Source organism: Onychomys torridus, chromosome 22 (assembly GCF_903995425.1).
Source record: "Onychomys torridus chromosome 22, mOncTor1.1, whole genome shotgun sequence".
Classification (NCBI taxonomy): Eukaryota; Metazoa; Chordata; class Mammalia; order Rodentia; family Cricetidae; genus Onychomys; species Onychomys torridus.
Window position 1 is genome coordinate 12035361 of NC_050464.1, and position 24120 is coordinate 12059480.

Genomic DNA, 24120 nt, shown 5'->3' on the forward strand with positions numbered 1-24120 from the left:
ATGTCTTTTGTTCCCCAGTGTTAGGCTGGTCTGTGCCTCCCTACTGGTCCCAGGATGTTACCCATGTGGACCAGCTCTGTACCGAGCACACTTGTTTTCCTTCCAGGTGAGTAAGGTTCATCTGCACAGACAACTAGCCTACTCCTCATGCTGAATCTCACAGGCAGGAAGTCAAATGTCAGGCTTGTCAACCGGGCAAGTCAACCCAATCCGCAGAATGAGCACAACAGCACCAGGCACTATAGGGTTTATCTTAAAGGCGTCTGGTGCAGAGGGCCTGGACAAATAACTACCACCATCTCCACCATCACTTCTACCATCACCTCCATCACCATCTTCATCATCACTACCATTGTCATCGCCAGCATTACCATCACTATCCCCATGATTATTATCGCTATCACCTTCATCACTGTAATCATCATCACTACCATCATCACCACCACACAACAACCATCATCAGCATCATTGCTTCCATCACCATCAACATCGCTGTCTTCATTTTCACTACCATCATCATCACCACCACCATCATCATCACCATCACCACCATCACCATCATCTCAATCACCACCATCACCACCATCATCACTATCATCACCATCATCATCATCACCACCATCATCATCCCCATCATCATCATCATCACCATCATCACCATCATCACCATCATCATCCCCATCATCATCATCATCATCATCATCATCACCATCATCATCATCATCATCACCATCATCATCATCATCATCATCATCATCATCACTATCATCATCATCATCATCACATCATCATCATCATCATCACCATCATCATCATCATCATCATCATCCCCATCATCATCATCACCATCATCATCATCATCATCATCATCACCATCATCATCATCATCATCATCACCATCATCATCATCATCATCATCACCATCATCACCATCATCACCATCATCATCATCATCATCACTATCATCATCATCACCATCATCACCATCATCATCACTATCACCATTGCCATCATTGTTGCCGCCACCACTGCCTCATCGTGGGTATTGCCGTCATCACCACCCCCACTTCGCAGTGTACCTAGAAACCTTCTCACCGCCCATGTGTCCTCATCCTAGGGACAAGTAGCAGCCCTCTGTCCAAGGCTGTACTCTCCTTCCTGTTGAGCAGTCCCTGCCTAGGGCCCAGCTTCATGCCCTTGCCACCCTTCCTGGGATAGGAGAAGTTCCAAGTATTCAAAAGAGAGTATTTTCAAAACCGGATAGATACAAAAGAAAAACAAAATTCACCCCTAATCCAAAGCCTGGCAACAGACAATTTTAAATTACCAAATAATGCCATCCTTTCTGGAGAAGTCAGAAACCATGAAAACAAATGATCTCAACCCTTGTTACTGTTGTATGACTCTCGTCTCCCGGACTTTTTCCCTGACGCATATGCTTTTTACATCATTACATCCTTAATGTACACATAATTCCACATGCTGCTTCCCCCTCTACATTACACTGTTGATGTGTTTATATATATATACATATCGCTACCCAGTCTTTGTAATTATCACTTTTAATGACCGTCTAGTATTCCTTTGAGTGTGTGTAACATAATTTACTGAACTACTCCCTGATTGTTGGACATTTCAGCTGCATCATTTTTTTTTCAGTCATTAAAAACACTGCTGCAATGGATATCTTCAGGCATGTTGCTCTCCCATATTTTGGATAATTTCTCCAGAAGAGCATCCCAGTGGGGGCATTATTGGGTCAAAGGCACTGAGCAGTTCAGTGGTGTCCGCTACACACTGCCAAATCACATCTTAGAAAGGTTAGTCTGGCATCCAGCACAATGTGGGGGATTCTTTAGTTTTCTCCTTCCTTCCTTCCTTCCTTCCTTTCTTCCTTTCTTTCTTTCTTTCTTCCTTCCTTCCTTCCTTTCTTCCTTCCTTCCTTCCTTCCTTCCTTTCTTTCTTTCTTTCTTTCTTCCTTCCTTCCTTCCTTTCTTTCTTTCTTCCTTCCTTCCTTTCTTTCTTCCTTCCTTCCTTCCTTCCTTTCTTCCTTCCTTCCTTCTTTTCTTTCTTTCTTTCTTTCTTTCTTTCTTTCTTTCTCTTTCTTTCTTTCTTTCTTTCTTTCTTTTTTCCTTCCTTTCCTTCATTTGTTTGCTCATTCTTTCTTGTTTTGTGGTGATGGGGTTGAAATGAAGCACTTCTGAGCAATATCCCCAGCCCCTCACTGGGGGATTCTAGGCAGGGGCTTTACCACTGAGCCACACCCCAGCCCCTCACTGGGGGATTCTAGGCAGGGGCTCTACCACTGAGCCACACCCCAGCCTTCCAATAGGGGATTCTGGGTAGGCTGACCTTGAACTCATCTATAGCCTTGAACCCAATCCTCTTACCTTATCCTCCTGAGTGGCTGGAATGACAGGTCTCACCACAGTCCTCTTGCTGGAAGAGAAGACAGGTCTGGAAAAAAGACTGGAAGCAAAGTTCCTCAGGGTCTGTTGCCCTGTGACTCCTGCTCCACCAAACACATAGCCACATCTTGGGGGGACTGTCTGGGGACTCTGAGTACCCCAGGCCAGTACCCTACTATGGGTTTAGGCTTTGTGAGCTGTTGTTGGGTGTGTCTGAGGCACCAGGACCTACCCAATCTGATTTTGTTCCTTCCTGTCAGCTCAAAAGGTTTTAGATGCATTTCCAGCCGTTTTCCTCCTTTTAAAAATATTTATTTTTGAGCCGGGCAGTGGTGGCGCACACCTGTAATCCCAGCACTCGGGAGGCAGAGCCAGGTGGATCTCTGTGAGTTCGAGGCCAGCCTGGTCTACAAAGCGAGATTCAGGACAGCCTCCAAAGCTACAGAGAAACCCTGTCTCGAAAAACCAATATATATATATACATGCATGAGAGTTCAGGTTTCTGCAGAGTCCAAAAGAAGGCATCAGATCCCCTGGAGCTGAAATTACAGGTGGTTGTGAGTGGTCTGGTGTGAGTGCTGGGAACCAAATTTGGGTCTTCTGCAACAGCATTTGGCAATTTTTTTAAATTTATATTTTATTTTATGTGAATGGATGCTTTGCTTGCATGCATGTCTGTGCACCATGTGCATGCCTCATGCCCCCAGAGGCCAGAAGAAGATGTTGGATCTCCTGGGACTGGAGTTACAGATGGTTGTGAGCTGCCATATGGGTGCAGGGGATTGAACCCGGGTCCTCTGGAAGTGTCGACAGTGCTCTTAATCACTCTCCAGCCCTTCAGCATAAACTCTTCACTGTGGAGTACCCTCCCCAACACAGGGTCATGTATCACAGGCTGGTCCCAAACTCACTACATGAGAGTAGCTGAGAATGGAAACGACCTCCTGATCCTCCTGCCTCCACCTCCCAAGTGCTGGGATTACAGTCTCATCACTGCGCCATGTTTAAGCAGTGCTAGGGACAGAATCTAGAGTGTTCCCTATGCTAGGCAAGCTGAAATCCCAGGCCCAACGCTCAACCTTTTCATTTAGTAGCCAGGGAGAGTGATCTAGACCGCCAGATAGACTGGTGGCTGAGTCAGAAGCCCTGTATTGCTTCTTCTCTGTCTCTGGGCCCGTGCCTGTTCCTCTGGCCTTCAAAGCCACAACCATTCATCACGGCTAGTGAACACATTGGGACCGGGTGATGAAAGGCTCTGAAGCCCTCCCAGCCCCTCCCTGTGGGCCACTGAGGCCGAGCAGGAGACTCCATCTGTGACAAGCGTGGCAGGGACGACACCTTGTTTTCTCATCTTCTGATAGCCTGGGTCACAGCCCTGTCCGGGCTTCCCAAGAACCTGGGGGTGGGTGGAGACTTAACCCATTACACAGAGGAGAAATTGAGGCTCAGAGGGGCAAAGCCATTCAGTGACCTCAGGCTCCTGGTCCTTGACTGGGGTCTCCATAGCTGCACTGATAGTTGTGTCCCCAGCATACAGTGAGTGTCCAGAGACCTAGCTGCAGAAGAAGCCAGAAGCATGAGTCTTGGCTGCAGTTTCCTGCTGAAAATGGGCCTCACATCTTCACAGGAGGCGTCTCAGCTTTAGCATCTGGGCCACACGTGCCCAGCTGAGCGCCTGACTCAGCCCTCATGGCTGGTGACCCAATGGGGAGGGCCAGGGGTGGGCCGGGTCACCCTGTCCCCTCCATCTCCTCCGTGAGAACTTCCCACGGCCTGTCTTCTCACCTGCCTTGGTGCCCCTCCCCAGCACTACCCCCCCCCCCCCGCACCTGACCTCACAGAGCCCACCCCCAGCTGGCTAGAAACCTTATCCGCACAGCCCAGGGAACAGGCAAGGACACAACCTGGCCAAGAGGGAGGAATGGGTGTAAGAAGACACTCTAGGAGCCTGGCAGATAGGAAGGATAGGAAACCCACCCATATTCCGGTTCTTTTGCCTCCAAGTTTCCTGTGTGATATTGGGCAGGTGCATCCCCCTCTCTGATCCACAGCTCTTCCACCTGAAGAATGTGAACATAACTAGGCAATTGTACAGTCATCACTGGGCCTCAGTTTCTTCATCTGTAGAATGGAGTCCTAAGTCCTAAGTCTCAAAGAAGCTAAGACACAGAAGGCAGTGGGGGACTTAGGAAATCCCTAGTCAGATAGATGTCCTGCCCTGCCCTGGCCTGGGTCCTGTGCCCCTTACTGGGGATCCAGAGAGCCCCTCCCCGTTTTGTGTACCTATCACCTGACCAGCCCTGAGCCCAGCTCCCCTTCTCTGTCTTCTGTGCCTTGTCTCCTTCTCTGCTTCTAAGGACCACTGCCCAGCAGCTGGGCTCACATGACACTGTCATGTGTTTTTATTTGGGGAAAGGCGTTAATCCACCAGAACAGAGACTTCTCAGCGTGGCCTGGGGTCTTGTGGTTCTCAGAGCAATTAGGGGTCAGGGGTCAGGAAAAGTGAAGACAGGGAGGTTCTGGGAGCCTGCGGGGGGGGGGGGGGAGCTGGGATCTAGTGGGACTGACCCCTGATAATCTGTCTGACATCCCAGTCCTATGAACAGGAAGGGGGAGCCGCAGGAGGGAGCCCCAAACCTTCCCATTAAACCTCAGCTGGGCTCTATCTGCCTCCTTCTTCCCAGGGGTTTGCATTTTCCTCCTGGGGAGCAGAATACAGCACCTTGCACACAGCTGTGGCCATTGCCCTAAAAAAAAAAATCAATATGGGGCACGTGGCCGGGGTGGGGGCTCCGAATGGAACTTAAGGTGTCCCAGTTTGGCAGCAAGGTCTGGAGTGAAGCACGTGATGCTGGGGATTGCCATCTGCATGACTCTCCCATGGAAAGCTCTACCTTGAATTGTCCCCACCTCCCCCCTCTTTCGTCACCCCCTCACCCTTCCACCCTGGCAGCAACAGTTGAGTTGTCCCAGTCTTGCTTTCTCACCTGGTCTCTGTGGTAGATGTTCTAGAACATGAGGAAGCCCCAGCTTGAGCCAAGCAACAGCTCAGTCTGAGTTCATAGAACCAGAATCTCCATTTCCAGGGCCAGGTGTCTTCTTCCATCCCAAGCAGATACATCTAGCTGACATCCACTGGATTGAATGACCTGCCCGGGTACAGGGGCAGCTGAACTAGAGACAGGTTGGTGTGAGGCAGGAGTGAGGGGGAGAAAGGGGGCTGTAGTAGAGGAAAGGGGACAACAGGAATCCAGCACCCCAGACCCTGTCCATGACACCTGGACATTATACCCACAGGAATCTTCAGGACAGTGGGTCTACTCCTATATCCCTGGTACTGTGACAAGTACCCAGCACCCTTGCTCACAGACTCCAGGAAGTGCACCCAGTAGGACACCCCTGTACTCTATCCATCCTCCTCTTCAGAACCCCAGGACCCACCCCAGGCCTACAAAAGAGAACCTACCACAAGCTACCTGGAGTCCCAGGCAGTGGAGACAGTGGCTCTGTTATTAGTGTCGTCCCCTGGCTTATCAGCATGAACTTGACCACTGAGCTCATTCCTTTTCATCAATTTAGCACAAACTTGAGTCATCGGAGGAGAGGCAACCTCCGCAAAACTGAGTGATTGCCTCCATCGGATCGGCCTGAGGACAAGTCTGAGGGCATTTTCTTGGTTGATGATTGATGTGGGAGTCCCAGTTCACTGTGGATGGTGCCACCCCTGGGCTGGTGGTCCTGGGTTGTTTAAGAAAGCGGACTGAGCAAGTCATGAAGAGCGAGCCAGTAAACAGTCTTCTTCCCTGGTCTCTGCTTCAGGTTCTGCCTCAAGATTCCTGCCTTGAGTTCCTGCCCTGACTTCCTTCAACGATGGACTGTAAGCTGCCTGATGAAAGAAATTGTTTCCTCCCCAAGTTGCTGTCGGTGGTGGTGTTGATCATGTCCGACATCAAACAAAAACAGAGACAGTTGTCAGCCTCCACTGTGAACGGAGTTGATGACCCGGGCTATTGAAAGTGAGAGGCAAAGGCATGGCGCATATGCACAGGCCTGCCCACAGACCCCTGGCTGAGCCGGGTCTTCACAGAGGTTCTAGAGCCTCTGCCCCAGAGGTGTGCGACCATAGGAGATACTTCCTGCTTGCAGAAGGTTTGTGAGGAACAAAGTGCCTGTCACTATGTGCCCATCCTCCAGCCTCAGCACCCTGTAAGCTCTGGCCACTGAAGGGCTACCCCCACAGGATCCACACCCAGCCCATCTCATTTTTCCTTCTCTTTCCTGGAGTTGGGAGCTGGGTTTCTTCCAGGCCCCATCATGGTTCTTCCGAGACTGTTCGTCTAATAGTCTCAAGGCACAGGCCGGGGAAGTCACTGTAGGAGGCGGCAGAGAAGCCTGGAGGGCAGAACCCTGAACTCCAACTTTCTCCTGCATGGGTAAAGTGTGTTCCCAATGGCTTCTGCAGGTCCCTTGGGCAACCTTGTTTGGGGAACCAGGAGTCACAAGTTGAGTTCAGTCAAAATGAAGACCAAAGTTTGGAGATGTTCAGCCATGCACAAAGCCCTGGGTTCCATTCACAGCACTGCATACACCAGGCCTGGTGGTTCACTTGCCTGTAATCCTAGCATTCTGTGGGTGGAGGCAGGAGGATCGGGAGCTTAAGGTTACCCTAGCTTTATAGTGAGTTCAAGGCCAGCCTAGGCAACCTGAAACCCTATCTCAAAAAATGTTTTAACTTGAGCCAGCAAGATGGCTCGGCAGGTAAAGGTACTTTCTGCTAATTCTGACAACCTGAGTTCTGTCCTTGGGACCCACACGGTGGGAGGAAAGATCTGTCAAGTTCTTCCCGGTCTCCCCAGTCTGAGGCAAGTTGTCCTTGGACCTCCACACGTGAATAGTCACACACACACACACACACACACACACACACACACACTCATGTCTCGTGTGCCCATAAACAAACAAATGAATATATAGAATAAAAAATTTAACTTAATATAAAAAAAAATCACTTTTGACATGCTTAAGAGACTTGGTCTGGTGGCATCTGCAATCCCAGCACTCAGGAGATGGAGGCAGAAAGTCTGCACCTTTCTGGTATCCGGATCTGCAGCACCACGCCCTGTTTATACCATACTCGGGGCTTCTCACATGCCAAGCAAGCACTCTACCAACTCAGCTACCTCCTCAGCCCTGGTGTTAGTTTTGACCAAACTCCTAATGAATTCTGATGCATAAGGAGTTCAAGGCTAGTTTAATTACAAAAGATCTTATCTCAAAAATTTTTATTTAGTTTTTGTTTGTTTGTTTGTTTGTTTTTGTTGTTGTTGTTTTGTTTTTTTGAAACCGGTTCCTCTGTGTATACCTGGTTGTCCTGGAACTAGCTCTGTAGACCAGACTGGCCTCAAACTCACAGAGACTCGCCTACCTCCATCTCCAAGGCATGTGCCTTAAAAACCTGTGCCACCACCCACCGGCTTTCTTTAATTTTTAAAAATGCTTAAAAGAGCCAGGTGTGATTGGGCCTGTAATTTCAACACTCAGGAGGCAGAGGCAGGAGATGAGGAATTTACAGCTCTGTAGTGAATTTGAGGCTAAGACCCTGTCTCCAAACATGCAAAGCAACAAAACAAACACACACAAAAAAATCCTGCTTCCCCGGGGTACCCTTTGCATGTCCTCCTCTGCCCTTCAAGATTTTTACTTCCCTCCGAATCCTCACTCTCTGGGTCTCCCAGGAACATAAACAAAGTCTCAACCCCAACCACGCCAAGCACCCTGCAGAGAGACAACTGCTGGTGTTCCCCTGTAGCACAGTTGCGGCAGAGAAGGGGTCCCAGTGCGGTCTTGTGCCCAGGCACTCACAGATGAGTCCCCGAGTTGCGGTCCCACTGCTATTTTGTGTCCGGGCACTCACAGGTGTGTCCTCGAACTCTTCGGCTGCTGGTAGGTTTCGCATCAGGGTCCTGAGGGGGCGACCATTGCTGTGCAGGGAGAATGGGCTGGTGCCGGCTAATTGATTTTACAGCGGTACCGAAGGACAGACAATGAAAACGCCATCAATTTAATCCACTATTTAATGGTTCCAATTTAGCCCCTGTAAGTGCTCACTAAACTAATTTCTCTGGGTTCAGCAGCCTGAAAAGCTATCATATCTGTAATCTCCTTCAATATATTCATCTGGAAAAGGGAATTTAGCCAATTCCGATGTACGGAGATGATCTGTTAGTGCAGTGTAAATGTTTATAACACGGCAATCGAGTTCGTTTATAAGGATATGAAAAGTTTTATTGGGGAGGGCACTGGAGTGGAACCAGAGGATAATAGGCAGTTACCCAGCAGGCCGTGGGCGCCCGGGAGCGGGCAGGCATGCAGAAAAAAACACTCTCGGATTTCTCTAATCCCGGGCTGGAGGCGCAAGTTCGCCCGGTGCTACACAAAGCGCATAGAACTTGTCTGCACAAAGGACTCAAGACTTGTCCCCCCCCGCACCTCCAGACCCCCGACTTCCCAACCTGGCACAGCCCGGTGCACCCCAAACAAAGACTGCTGAGCCAGCTTCAGCCTCTTCTGGGGACCAGAACCCCAGGGGTTCAGGGCAGACCCAAAGGTCAATGGCTTTTGCTCTTAAGTCTGTGTTTGGGGACAGTAGGGTAGCCAGGCGATGTCCCTCCTCCTCTACTGCTGGGATTTATTAGACGCTGTGGGTGACCAGCTGTTCCCCATCTTTCCAGGGGACAGGACAGGAGACAGCGAGCTTAAATTACTAGGCGGGATTTGGGTTCCCACAAGCCTTTCCGACCCCTGGCTCCCTCCAGGGACCTTTTCCCAGGGTTGCCAGAGGGAGGAGTCCTCACTCTCTGGCCAGAGGCCCTCACGCCCTGGAAGGGTGTGAAGCTTGCCTGCAGTAGAAGACTCCGTGGGACGCTCTGTCCCCCCCGGAACCCCCCAAGCATGCGGCCCCTCGCCGAGCCGAGCTGCACTGCGTGTGGCTGGTTTGTTTTTTGTTCTGCAGCTGCGTGCCTGCAGCTCAAGTCTTCAGCACTCACTAGCCAGCGGTTCCAGCCACTGTCACTTTTCTCACAGCCATCTTGTTTTTAAAGAAAACACCCCCTCACACACACGCTCCTCCTCGCCACCAAGGCGCATAAATTAGGAAGGCTGGGGATGTGGAAATGTACTTGCTAAGGAGCCTCCAGGTGACACGGGCCCTGGGAGAGGCAGCAGGAGGGGCGGGGACCACCTCCCCATTGCCCCAACAGCACTGTCCCAAGAGAACCCTGAGGCCTAGGGACCCAGGTGGCCCATCTTGGACAGGCCCCTCCTTTGATGAGGACAGAAATCGATTGGCCACACAGACCCTGGCTGCTAGGGCTGTTTTCCTGCTAGCCTTCAAGATGGGAGTGCCATGCCCTGCCCCATCCCCAAGAAGGGGCACACCTGGTACTCTGGGTCCCCAGTTCCCAGCAGCGGGGCCTGGAACTCAACACCATGTGGGAAGAGGGTGTATGGACACCCATCTGCATGCATGCGGAGGTGGGTTAGAGGCCTAGAGCTGGGCTGCCTGAATGCTAGCACTTCCATTAGGTTCCATGGGCCTGGCCTGCTCTGCAAGGCTCTTATGTACCATCACCTCTTTCCTAGCCTCAGTGTCTAGGTGACAGGGGACAGGGCTTCAGGGTGGCCCAGGTTGGGGTGCCTTAGGCCAGACACCCCAGCACCCCTTTCTCCACTCCAGCCCCGTCAAAAGAAGGAAGACTTGGGTATTCATTTACAATATGGGGAGAAGAGGGTCCTTTTTCATGAAACTCCCTGGGACTTCAGAGCTCACCATATAGTTCAGGGAAGCAGGTACAGGGCCGCCTGGGGACATGCCCTGACCCCACATGGGTCCCCCAAGAGACACACAGATAGTTATAGTCCCACATATTAACTCAAGCATGTATTAACCTGTAGGCTCCTGGCCCAACACTTGTCAGATACACACCCGTCTGCAGACACACACACACACACACACACACACACACACACACACACACACACACACACCATGCCTCCGGACTGTGGGGCTGCTGACCCAGATGGATTTTCTCCCAAGAGAACCCTCACCTTGACAACGGCCCTGGGAGGTTGGAAAGCTGTCTCTATCCTCAGTTAGCCTGGAGGAGGGTTCCACTCTAAACAATTCCTTTTGTCTCTCCTCCTATCCAGGCCTGGTGATGACTCAGTCCACATCCATGACAGAGGGGAGGCTACCGGCCTAGGAAGACTACAATAGACAAGCTCATTCTCGCCATAGCGTGAATGACCACTCAAGGCCAAGGCTGGAAAGGACCAGGACTCCTCTGCCCCCACTCTCCTTGTCTGCTGCCCTACCAGCTTCCCAGGGGTCATGGTGACTCCTGTCACTCAGGGAAGAAGTGCTGACACCTACGTGGAGACCACCCTGCTCTGGGTCCTCAGATCTTTACAGCATTATGGGGCCTAAGGGTGTCCAACAAACCCATGCCAGGCAGGGGGTAGGGCAGCAGAACCCAGCTTCCCGGGAACCCAAGTGACATGCCTCTGGAGGGTTTATGACAGCAGGGAACATTTTTTTCCACTGTAAATTATATTTAACATTCCACAGAACTTTATTGCCTCTTGTGTTTGGGGTTTATGAAAAAATCTGTATTTAACTTCAAGGCCTGGTAAACATCTTTGCTTATGTTGCCATGCCGTTCCTTATTTGAGTATTTCCATTTAATTTCACAGTTCATATACCTTAAAGTTTTGGCTACCCCCTCCCCCTTTCCTTTCTCCCACTCACTTAGAGATGGCAGCCCGGCTTGGCCCACTCCAGGGAGCTCTGTGGCTGGATGAGGAGACATTCAGTTCAGGGTCTGGGCTAGGGAAGTAGCCACCACCCTGGTCATGGCATCTGAGCTCCTCTGAGCCTGGGGGGGGGGGGGGCTTCCCAGGGGGGGTGGAGCCATATACAAGGAAGACTAATTCCATCTCATGCTGACTCTGGCTCCATGGGACTCAGTTTCCCCACCTCACCCCCCCACCAAAAATTCTCTGCCCCAGGGGTGAGACAGACAACAAAGACCTCTTCACTCCTGTGGACCTGGGAGTTGATGCTGCCTCTAGGAGCCTCATCTAAAGCTCTGTGTGAGGCTTGACGGTGGTGGTGCATGCCTTTAATCCCAGCACTCGGGAGGCAGAGGCAGGCAAATCTCTGTGACAGCGAGATCCAGGAAAGGCGCAAAGCTACACAGAGAAACCCAGTCTCGAAAAACAAAAACAAAAAACAAAACAAACAAAAGGCTCTGTATGAGATGCCTGTTCTACCCAGGGACCCCCAGCCCTTAGCTCTGTCCCTGCCTATGCTTGGTGTTTCTGCTGCTTCAGGACCACAGGTGGCCTCAGCTGCCCTCCCTGAGCCTGCTGGGTTTCCCATTCCAAGCCTGCAGAGAAACCCAGAGCCCCTGGAGGTCACCCCAGAGTGACCCTCTACCTACAACAGAGACCTCTCTATAAGCAACCAACAAGGTGAACAGTCTGACGGCAGAGCTTTGGTGCAACCTGACCCCTGACCCCAGGGATGTAATGACAGTGGCGGCAGTGGTAGCTCCTGTCTGTCATGTCCCTCTTTCACAGACAGCAGCGGCCAGGGGCGGGCTAGCAGGGGTTCACCTCATTCCCCGAGACAGGGTCTCTCACTGAACCTGGAGCTAGGCTGACAGACAGCAAATCCCAGTGACTCTCATGGGCCCCCAACCCCATCCACATCTCTGGGGTTGCAGATGTGTGTGCATGGCTACAAGCTACAACTGACTTTCTTTGGGTGGGGGGTCTGGGGATTTGAACTCAGATCCTCACGCTTGCACAGCAAGCACTCCTCCCCACTGAGCCATCTCTCCAGCCCTCAGAATCCTTCTTAACACAACACTCCAGAAAGACGCTGTCAATCAAGCCTGGCAAAAGAGATGAAACACATTGGCTGACGACATGTCCTGAGCAAAATAATCCCTGGATCTGTTCCTGTCACAGTCTCTTGAGAGCTGCCCTGACTCATGCCACCTTGTCACCACCAACATAAAATGTCCCATCCACCCTCTTGGGATCGCCACAGAATCCCTGGACAGGGCACTGAGCAAATGGCAAGAAGATGGCTGGCTGTCACCTTCCCTAGTGATGTTCCCACCCTACACAAACCATCACCTATCCAGACCCCACGTCAGTCTCTAAAGGATTTAAGACACTTAGTGAGCCAGCATTGAGGAGGAGGGGTCTACAGAATTGTATAAAAACAGACTAAAAAGGCTTGGCGTGTAGCTGAGTTGGTAGAGTGTATGCAGGAAACCCTGGGGTCCACCCCCAGCACCACAAAAGTAATCCCAGCACTTGGGAGTGGACGACAAGTAAGTGGGGAGTTTGTGGTCATCCTCGGCTACATAAGAAGTTTGAGGCTAGCCTAGGATACATGAGATCTTGTCTCGAAAAACAAAGAAAAGGGCTGGAAAGATGGCTCAGCAGTTAAGAGCACTTGGTGCTCTTCCAAGAAGGCCCTGGTTCAATTCCTAGCACCCACAACTTCCTGTAACTCCACTTTCAGGGAATCTGGTACCCTCACACTGATGTACATGCCAGCAAAACACCGATGCACATAAACTATTTAAAAAAAAATAAAGCAAACACACACACACACACACACACACACACACACACACACACACACACACACACACACCAGGTGTGGTGGCATGTGCCTTTAATCACAGCACTGAGGAGGCACAAGTAGGTAAATCTCAGAGTTTGAAACAAGCCTGGTCTACATAGTGAGTTCCAGGACAGCCAGAGCTACGGAGAGATCCTGTTTCAAAACAAACAAACAAACAACAACAGCAAACCCACAAGCTCTGAGCTTCCAAGGGGCCAAGGTAAAATGAACAGGCACCATTTTAGTATATCCACGGCAATACTAATGGGAGAGAAAACTGGCTATCTGGAGGAACTATACACTCTGTCTTAGAGGCCCCAGGAACTTCCGGCCAAAGCCCTGCAGAATGGATTTCCAGGGGTGCATCTGGCAGTCTCAGGCTTCCCAGTGCTGTGGAGAGGGCCGGGTTTGTGGGTGGCCTCGGTTCCCCACCTGCAGAAATGGGGGTGCTGGGGTGACTTCCTGCAGTGTCTGTGAGGAGCTTGGAGTGCTGGCTCGGTGCCCAGTGGTGTGGGTTGCCTTGTGAGCTGGAGAGCTTGCGGCGGGTTGCTGCGGGCACGGTCGCTGCGTGTGTAATTTCCCATCATTGTTTCATCAGTCAGAAAAATTCAAATGGAAAAAAAATAGACATAAATACACTCGTCCAGGGAGCTGCTGGAAGGGGCATGGGACCCAGGGGAGGTGATCGTGGGCACTGTTTGGCACTGGGAATTGCAGCCCAGGTTAGAGAGGGAGCCTGGCCTCCTGTCTGTCCCTCCAGGCCAGGGTGAGAGAGACAGGTTGAAGCAGGTGCCCAAGCCCTCCTCTGCAACTTGAAAAATATTCAGGTTTCACAGCACAGCCCTCTCGGTAGACAGAACACGTGGGGAATCTGGAGGATCCAGAGACACAGTGACAATGTCCTAGAGGCAGAGATCCTGAACGGCTTGGAGGCGGTTCTCTGGGCCTCAGTTTCCCTGTCTATAAAGCGGCCATAACTACAGAATGACTCCCTCTGTCTGGAACATAGAACTCCACGCTCTCCAGCTGTGCAAACTGTAGCCTGGCAGGGAGAAGTTCTGCAGGGTTGCCAGCCGTCACTGTGACGGCAATGCTGTCCGGGAACAGGGTTTGTGACTGTTCTGTGACACTCACACCTGACAGACCCCACCTCATTTTCCTTTCTTCCCTGCCAACCTCAAGGGTGGTTACTGAAGCCTCTGAAATCTCATTTGAAACATCCTTTTCCCCCATCTAGACAGCTCGCTCTCTCTCTCTCTCTCTCTCTCTCTCTCTCTCTCTCTCTCTCTCTCTCCCTCTCTCTACTCCTCTCTCTCTTCCTCTCCTTTTGGAGGATAAATTTCTGTAGCCACCAATTATAGCCGTTTGATGTAGGTAATGATGAGGCCATGGAAATTGGAATTGACACCTCCGGAGGATCGCAGACGTGGAAAAAAAAAAAAGTCCCGGATATGAATCACAGGTTTTCTTTCATTGACAGAGATCTGAGGTTGGGGCTCAGCCTAGGGGGCTCAGGGGTCTAGGGAGGGCTCAGGGCCAGCCCAGCCTCCTCCTAAGCACGGATCAATTACAGCCCAGACAGCCCCTTGTCACTCGTGATTCACAATGTCAATTTCATGCTCGCGGTAACCGTTTAAGAAAGAGCCAGGCCGGTTTTACATTTGATAAGAAATCAGCGGCGTTTGTGTTTGTAAAAAGACCGATCACGCAGTGTGACAGGTCCCTCAGATTGCCAAGGCGGGCGACGACGGCCCGGTCTGGAGTCTGTCAGGGACCCGCAAGTATTTCTTTCAAATGGGTTTCCCCCCACCGCCTGGCTGCCCTCCCCTCCAGCCGGGGGAACGCGAAAATAAACTGTCAATCTCTATTTACCACTGTACAAGCTGGAAACACAGAAGATTTTTAGGTTAAATTGTCAGTTACCAGAATTCAAAATAGAAAAAAAAGCAGAAGACATGGAGCCAGCTGCATGGATTGCCCGTTTTGATGGGGAAGTCGTGGGTGTGTTTGGGGGGGGCATTCCATGGGGGCCACGGGGAGGGGCAGGCAGGATGCTGGTCACCCAGGCACTGGCCTGAGGACTTTGAGGTGTCAGAGAGAATCAGGGTGATATTAGGGCTAATTAGACCAGAGATGGAATTAATGGGGCTTGTGTCCTGGCCCTGGCCTGTTCTTAACCAATCTGCCAGTTTAGTGTCTTCACAAGCGTGGGTGATGCTGACATGGGTGGGTGGGTGGGGGGACATACTTTGGCTTGTGAATGGAGCTGCCTGGAGGCTGGACCCCCGAGGGCACTGAAGACATGGAATGAGGAAAGGAGACCTGCCACAGGTACTGCCAGGCTAGGGAAGTATCATCTTTCCTGCTAGATCTGCAGCAGCTCGAAGATGGGAGGGTCTCTGGCCAGTTCAGTGTGTAGGATGTGGCGGTTCTCAGAGGGATGCCCTCGACCTCTGAACAGACTCCTAGATCTTGGCTGTGCTGGCAGGATCTGCAACTTCTCACCTTCCCATGCGCCCTGCTGTGTAGCCACAGTGGGAGGTATTTAATTATGACAACCAGCCTGGCCAGATGTAGTAAGAGAAGCTCCTGGTGCCCCACTGCCCCATGCCCATGCTGTCCTGGCAGCAGGACAGTGGGGCAGCTTCTGTGGGCATCTCGGGGTAAGCAATCGACGCACCGTCTGGCTCCTCTGGGATTCTTGGAAGCCAGGCTCCTAGGCATGGGACTGCTGGTTTCCTATGGCCAAGCATGCTGCTTCTGTGAAGCAGAGTGAAAAGGTGGCAGATGGAGAAGGAACTTGACCAGGGATGTTTGCCCCATCACTGGCCTGGAAGAAGAGTTTACTTGGTGTGTGGGACCTGTCAAGCCTCAGTTTGCCCACATGTGAAGCGGGGACAAGAGAATGTCTATCTCCAGATCAAAATAAGTAGCCGGAACACAGTAGGTGTTTATTGGGGCAGCCCCATGTGGCAGCCATGTGGGAGAGAGGTCCACTCGTATGTATGTCTCCAGGACTGGAGTTCTTGCTTATGACCAGGCAATGCAGGCTGCTGAACCCCAAACCCCTCGGATGCCTGCTAATGACCCCAGGGATCTGCCGGCTTGTACTCTTCCACACATTTTGTTATTTTCCCCCTTTCCTCCCGCCCTTTCTCTTTCTTAAATGTTATTGGGGATAAAATACAGGGCCTTGGGCATGCTAGGCAAGTGCTCTCTGGCTGAACATCACCTCTGCCCTCCGTGATTTGAAATAAGGTCGAAGTTGGGCTCTGCTTTTCTATCTTCCTGTCTCGGACACTCACGTACAAGGTTTACAAAACTGTACCATCAAGTGAAAATCTGTTTAGAATACTTTGAGCCATGGTCTGACTGGGTAGCCCAGGCTGGCTTTGAACTCAAGACCCTCCTGTCTCAGCCCTCCACCCGACCCCCGTGCTAGTATGACAGTTGTGTATGCCTGCCTGGCTTCCTTACCACTGCTCAACAGACTATTTGTTTCAGCCTGTGCATGTTACTTTCACCCACTCATAGCCCCATGAGATGACAGGCTAGCACCATGCCCACTGGAGAAGGCCAATTACACACAGTTGCCTGTTTGGGGACCCCATGGGTGTCAGATTCAGCCCCAGTTGTCCATGGAGGGCAACCAGCTATGTGGTCGAGACAGACCTCGATTCATGCATGCTGCTGAATCCAGCTCTGCTCAGATTATACTGTGTTCCTGGGCCATGAGGCATCACAAAAGCCAGCCCTGGGCAGGGGGCAAGACTCAGCAGGGTGGGACCATCCAAAGAGATCGAGTCCTGAGCCATATGGAAAGCAGAGTCAGGGCCACGTGTCCTCCTGAGAGGCCAGCTGGGCAGGCAGCCCACATCTTCAACCAACTTTGGAGTAAAAGATGGGGCAACCCAGCATGTAGAAAAACTCACTTATCCCTAGACAAGTACTAGCCCCGTGCCTCATAATTGGCCAATAGGCCAGCAATGTCTTTGACAGCGGCTTTTCATGGTCTTTCCCACGTTGCTTGATGTCCCTTAAACTGTAAAAGAAACGGAAGCCTCACTTGGATCATGGGCAGGCCAGAGCTCATCTGCCTCCAGCACAATGGCCAGCCCCCACTACTCAACCTAGAGAAGCAAGAAGAAGTCAACCGAGCCACGGTCATAGAGCCAGGAGGGAGGGAGAACCTAGACAGACACCTTGATGCTCAGCTCTGCTCTCCAGTATACCTTCACAGGATAGTTTCATTACTGCCTCAAATTCCCAGTCCACAGCTCCTGCTCACACTGCTGACTAGTGACTCCTATGCTGTAGCCCTGATAGTCAATGCCTGGCCACTCCTGTGCCAGCCCTTCACTGGGGGATTCTAGGCAGGTGCTCTACCACTGAGCCACATCCCAGCCCCTAACTGGGGGATTCTAGGCAGGTGCTCTATCACTGAGCCACACCCCAGCCCCTCACTAGGGATTCTAGGCAGGTGCTCTCCCACTGAGCCACACTCCAGGACCTCACTGGGGGATTCTAGGCAGTGTTCTGTTACTGAGTATGCCCCAGACATCTTTTCTTTTTTATTTTGAGGCAGGGTCTCAGGTGCCAAGGATGGACTCACTTTGTTACATAGGCTGGCCTTGAACCTTCTTGATCCTCCTGCTACAGCCTCCTGAGGAGGTGGGATGATGTGCCTACTCCTTCTCAGAGGAAGTTCAAGGGCAGTATGAGCACCCACTCCAGACAGGATAAACAGAGACAACCCCGGACACACTGTGTCATCCTGTCTACTAGTCCACTTGGGGCTGCAGAACTCTCTGAACCCAGAGACTGAAGAGTGCTCCCTTATCCTTCATATTTTTACTTGAAGTTTAGTTTTAAAAAGCAGGGTTAAAGACTTCTCTCTCAAGCCAGGCAGAGTGGCACTCACTTTTAATCCCAGCACTAGGGAGGCAGAGGCAGGAGGATCTCTGAGTTCAAGGTCAGCCTGGGCTACAGAATGAGTTCCAGGACAGGCAGAGCTGCATAGTAAGACCCCGTTCTCTCTCTCTCTCTCTCTCTCTCTCTCTCTCTCTCTCTCTCTCTCTCACACACACACACACACACACACACACACACGAAGCCACAACAACAACAACAACAAAACAAACAAACAAACCACAAAAAACTTCTCCACAATGTAGTACTTTGCAACGTCAAACAACAGTTCCCCATAATGTGGGAGGGCTGAGTGTTGCGACCAGCCCGGTTGAGGTAACATGCCATCTCAGCTTCGAAGGCCTAATACAAGAAAGACATCAGATCCAGAAAGCAGGCTGGTTCACACAAGTACTCGAGAGACTGAGGCAGGAGAATTACTGTGAGTTAGAGGCCATCCTGGGCTACTGTGTGAGACCCTCAGAAAAGGTAAAAATTGTGCTTTAAAAAAAAAAAAAGAAAAAGAAGACTACCACTAGCAATGCTCATGCCTAGAATCCCCCAGTGAGGGGCTGGGGTGTGGCTCTGTGGTGGAGCCCCTGCCTAGAATCCCCAGTGAGGGGCTGGGGTATGGCTCAGTGGTAGAGCCCCTGCCTAGAATCCCCCAGTGAGGAGCTGGGGTGTGGCTCAGTGGTAGAGCACCTGCCTAGAATCCCCCAGTGAGGGGCTGGGGTGTGGCTCAGTGGTAGAGCACCTGCCTAGAATCCCCCAGTGAGGGGCTGGGGTGTGGCTCAGTGGTAGAGCCCCTGCCTAGAATCCCCCAGTGAGGGGCTGGGGTGTGGCTCAGTGGTAGAGCACCTGCCTAGAATCCCCCAGTGAGGGGCTGTGGTGTGGCTCAGTGGTAGAGCCCCTGCCTAGAATCCCCCAGTGAGGGGCTGTGGTGTGGCTCAGTGGTAGAGCACCTGCCTAGATTCCCCCAGTGAGGGGCTGGGATGTGACTCAGTGGTAGAGCACTTACCTAGTTTTGTCCAGGGAAGGGTTGGGGGCATGGCTTACAAGATCAACTGGCTTAGCATGCAAAAGGTCCTGGATTCAATCCCTACCATCCTTCTTCTACCAAAAGAACCAATTTGTATTTCGGCTGACAGTCCAGAGCGCATCTGTGTCCAGAGGTGACATGGTGCCGCTGTGGGGGTGGCTACTCTGGCCCTCTCTAGCTAGATACAGTGTGTGGACACAACATCGCAGCTCCAATGCATCCACCTTGGCAGACACTTTCCTCAGTGTCTCAGAGAGCTTGAGACCCCATGCCACTGTGAAGACTCAGGCAACCAGAACCCAGGCTCCTGCTGTCTCCATGGAAGCACCCCCCTTAAAAGGCAGGGCAGTGCGGGTGGAGGGTCCTGTCTCCCTCTAAAGCCCTGTGGCCATCAACTAAATGCATGTATTGATCTGTTAAGAGCTCTGAGCTTCCCTTCAATGGGAAATACTGTTCCCTCCCCAGCTCACCAGAACCCTAAGCCAGTTCTTTCCTCCCACCATAAATATCCATTCTGAACTTCTCTGAGACATGTAAACAAAGGAGGGGGAGGAAGAACCAGTTCCAAAGGTCCTCTGGGGCCTCCCCTCCCCATGATGTACCCTGTTGTCCATCCCAGCCAGGCCAGCTCCAGGCCCCACAGACCGTAGGGGACCACTCCCTGATTATTCACCATTTAAATCCAGCAAGACACCCCCCATCATCCCGACCACAGAGCTAAAGCTAGACAGAATTGCTCACTGAAGATAATGGAGGGGCCATGAGCCCCAGAACATGCTGTCTGCAAACGTCTTGGCTGGCCCTCACTTGAGGCCAGGCACAGATCTGCCCAGACCAGGTAACCCAGGCTTCAGTGGCCTCTAAGTAAGCTGTGTCCCTTCATGTTCTGACAACCCTCCCTGATCCTCATAGCTTTGGTGTGTTCCAGGTTCAACGGCTCAAGCCTTGAAAGAGGCACTGAAGCCCCCATAGGTGAGTGGGACTGTGGGGGGACATGTGGCCGGCTCCTCCATCTCTGGATTACCATCTAGTTCATTCTAGAGCCCCAACGCTCTAAAACAGATAAACTGAGACCCAGACAGAGCATGAGAGGGGCTCCTTTCTTCCCAGAGTTGGTTCCTGGCCATCTTAAGGCAACCCTGGCAAGCGTGGTCCCCAGGCCATGGTTTGGCTGCTGAGGGCTGATCTGTTGGAGGCAGGTTGAGGGCATTGCCAGAAGAGCACCAGGCCTGACAGCCTCGTGGACCCAAGAAAACACAGAACCGAATAGCAATCACACCGAGTTCAGTCCCACCTATGAGCTGATTAAGACTAGTCTGCGCCAGGCCTGGTGGCGCACGCCTTTAATTCCAGCACTCAGGAGGCAGAGCCAGGTGGAACTCTGTGAGTTTGAACTATGCTGGTCTACATAGTGAGTTCCAGGAAAGCCAGGGCTATATAGAGAGACCCTGTCTCGGAGAAAGAGAGACAGAGAGACAGACAGACAGACATAGACAGACAGACATATGGGGGAGAGACACAGAGAGAGACAGACAGAGACAGAGAGACAGAGACATAGGTGAGATAGCTCCTACCCTGCCCCCTGATGGCATGCAGAGTAACCACTGGCCTCCAGGCCCTGCTGTACCCTCGCAGCTGTGTCAAGATGTGGACATCTCCACACATAGACCCCAACAGGGAGAGAGTCCTTCCCATTCCCTGGCCACCACTGTTCCACTCCTACAGTCCTGAGGTCTCGGCTCAGATTCCCAGCCCCCGTCCTTCCTGGAGCTGATGGCTTGTTGTCTTTCTACACTAAGCACTACCTGGCTCTTTGTCTTTCTCGGGATGTGGCCCTGGAACCACCAATAGGACAGAGGGGCCAGGGAGGAGGAATAATGATGGACGGTCACAAGGCCACTTTTGGGGAGTACGAAAATGTTCTAGAACTTGACAGAGGTTGGTAGGCAACATACTGCTGGGTGTTTCATCTAGTGGTCTTGTGTTCTTTACTTTTATTTTATTCATTTATCTGTTTATACATTTATTTATTAATTAATTCGTGATACTGGGGATTGAACCTAAGGCTTACTGCAAACTAGGCAAACAGTCTACCACTGAGCCACACCCCAGTCCCTCACTGGGGGATTCTAGGCAGGTGCTCTACCACTGAGCCACACTCCAGCCCCTCACTGGGGGATTCTAGGCAAGCCTCCTACTGCTGACTCATGCCTTAAGATGCCACATTTTATGTGAAGGGAACTTGATTTTAGTTCTTCTTCTTCTTCTTCTTCTTCTTCTTCTTCTTCTTCTTCTTTTAATAAAAACACTTAGGGTGCTGGGGAGACATATCGGTGGGTAAAGTACTTTTCACACAAGTATGAGGACCTCAATTTGGATCCTCAGTACTATGTAAAAATCTCATAGGAGCAGTACTCACCTATAACCACAGTCCTGGAGAGAAAGAGGACAGAACCATGGGGCTCACTGGCCAGCCAGCCTAGCTGCAGTGGAGAGCTCCAGGTTCAAAGAGAGACCTTGTCTCAAAACTTAAGGTGGAGAGTGCTTGAGGAGGAGACCCAATGTCAGCCTCTCACCTCCACACGTGCATGCATACCCACCTATACACACATTCACATATGCAAACACCACACAAACATATTATAAATAAATAAATAAATAAATAAATAAATAAATAAATAAATAAGGGGCTGGGTGGCTCAGTGGTTAAGAGTACTTGCTCTTGCGAAAGATGGGGTTTTGGTTCTCAGCACCCACATGCCTGGAACTCCAGTTCCCAGAGATCTGGCCTCTGTGGGCACTGTATGCATGTGGTGCACATACATCCATATAGGCAAACATTCCCACATAAAATAAGGGTTGGAGATTTAGCTCAGTGGTAGAGTGCTTGCCTAGCAAGCACAAGGCCCTGGGTTCGATCCTCAGCTCCAAAAAAAAAAAAAAGAAAGAAAGAAAGAAAAAGAAAATAAACATTTACAAATAAGTAGATGAAATTGATTCAAATATTTTATTTAATAATAATTTCTCATAATGGATCCAAAAAATGATTATCTGAAGATATAATTCATGTCAAAATATCAACCCAGTTGGCCACACCTCCACCGACAAGGTCACCTTGTATGTATTTTACATGCAATCCACATCCCTATGACCACCTTCCACAGCTCAGGCCTCTGTGGCCACAGGAGACAGTGGCCACCATGTGGACTTGGGGACTCCTGATGCCTGTTGTGTTGACATCATAGTATGGCTCTGTCCTGGGAACTCCTAAAGGGTCTAAGTATCCTGCAAGGGAAGTCCCGCCTCCTGCCTGTCCATCTTCTTGGTGTTGTAGAACTTCCTGTTCCATCTTATGGGCAAGAAGGAGGGAGAAGAGGAGGAAGAAGAGGGAGGGAGAAGTGAGTGGGAGGAGGGGGCAAAGAGAAGAGCAAGGAAGAGGAGGAGGAGGGGGAGAGAAGAGGAGGCAGGGAGGAGAGGGGGAAGGGCAAGGAGGCCAGCTCTGTGGACAGAGATGGAGGAATTGGGGAGATGGAGCAGGGGGCAAAGTAACTGCCCAGGCTCAGAAGACCTGTCAGCAACAGCCTTACTCATCCTAGCTTTAGACTGTAAGCAGCAAGCGCAGAGGGAGGTAGACTTGGCTACAGGACCATGATGGAATACTACACAGCGGTGAAAAGGGACTGGTTGCAGCAGCACACAGAATATGGGAGTCTTGTAGATGCTACCTTCAGCCATATCATCCAAACCAAAGAAGAGCAGGGCTAGACTCTGAGCATACAGGGATGAGTGACAGGGCTGGGGGTGGGGCTTAGAGAGAGAGCTTGTGTCTGTCACCAGGAGGGAGGCCCTGGGCCCACCCACAGCCTTGCATAAAACAACAACAAAACAAAGTGATAGCTGAGTACCTCATGCAACTATAACCCAGTACTCGGGGTGAGACTGGAGGATTGCCATGAATTCAAGGCCAGCTCGAGCTATCTAATGAGACCCTGTTTCAAGAATAGAAAATGAGTTACGAGGGATAAAAGTTGGAACAGCACTTACCCTCCTGGAGTACATTGATTGTGGGGAGGAAAAATCAAGGGCCTCCTAGAACATTCTATCCCTTCCTCTGAGAGTGGCTTCCTGAATGGTGTCCACCTGATATTTACAGTCTCTATGTATTTCCATTTAGAAGGAGGAGGAGGAGGAGGAGGAGGAGGAGGAGGAGGAGGAGGAGGAGGAGGGGGAGGAGAATTGGAGCCGGGCAGTGGTGGCACACACCTTTAATCCCAGCACTTGGGAGGATTTCTGTGAGTTCAAGGCCAGCCTGGTCTACAGAGTGAGTTTCAAGCCAGCCAGGACTACATAGTGAGAACCTATCTCAACAACAAACAAACAGAAATATGCTGGGTTCCTTTTTTAATTTAAATTTTTAAATTTTTTTCTTAGTATTTTTGGTTTTTGCTTGTTTGTTTACATGGAAGCTTGTGTAGCCCAGGCTGTCTTCAAACTCATTGTGTAGCTAAGGGTGACATTGGATCTCTGATCTTCCTGCCTCCATCTCCCGAGTGCAAGCACCATCACACCCAGTTTATTTGCTGCGGAGCCTCAACCGACCTCCAGGCTTCAGGAATACTAAACAAACACCCTACCAATGAGTCACCTCCCCAAGTCCCCACTGTGGTCCTTTCCCACTCTCCTAGCCCCGCGCCTCAGTTTCCCCATCTGTGAAATGGGCCCGCTGTCTATGGAACCAGTCTCTCCTCCACTTGGGAGCTGTTCGGTAGGTGGAGGGGTCTGGGAAACTCGCCCCCACCCCCAAGACCAGGTCTGCTGCCCCTGCAGGCTTCCAAGGCTTGGTGACACTGGGGACTGTTGTGTGTGTGTGATGGAGGCGGAGGCGCGGGCAGGGGCATTGGGAGGAAGGGAGGAAGCGTTTATAATGATGATTAGGGCTGAAATTGGCTGAGATTTACAGCGCCGGGGCCGGGAACGGAGGGAGAGGGCCGGGGCTGGGCCGCCTAATGGATCCGTCAGCGCGTTCGGCTGCTCAGCGGGCCGAGGCGGGTCACCCAGCTTTC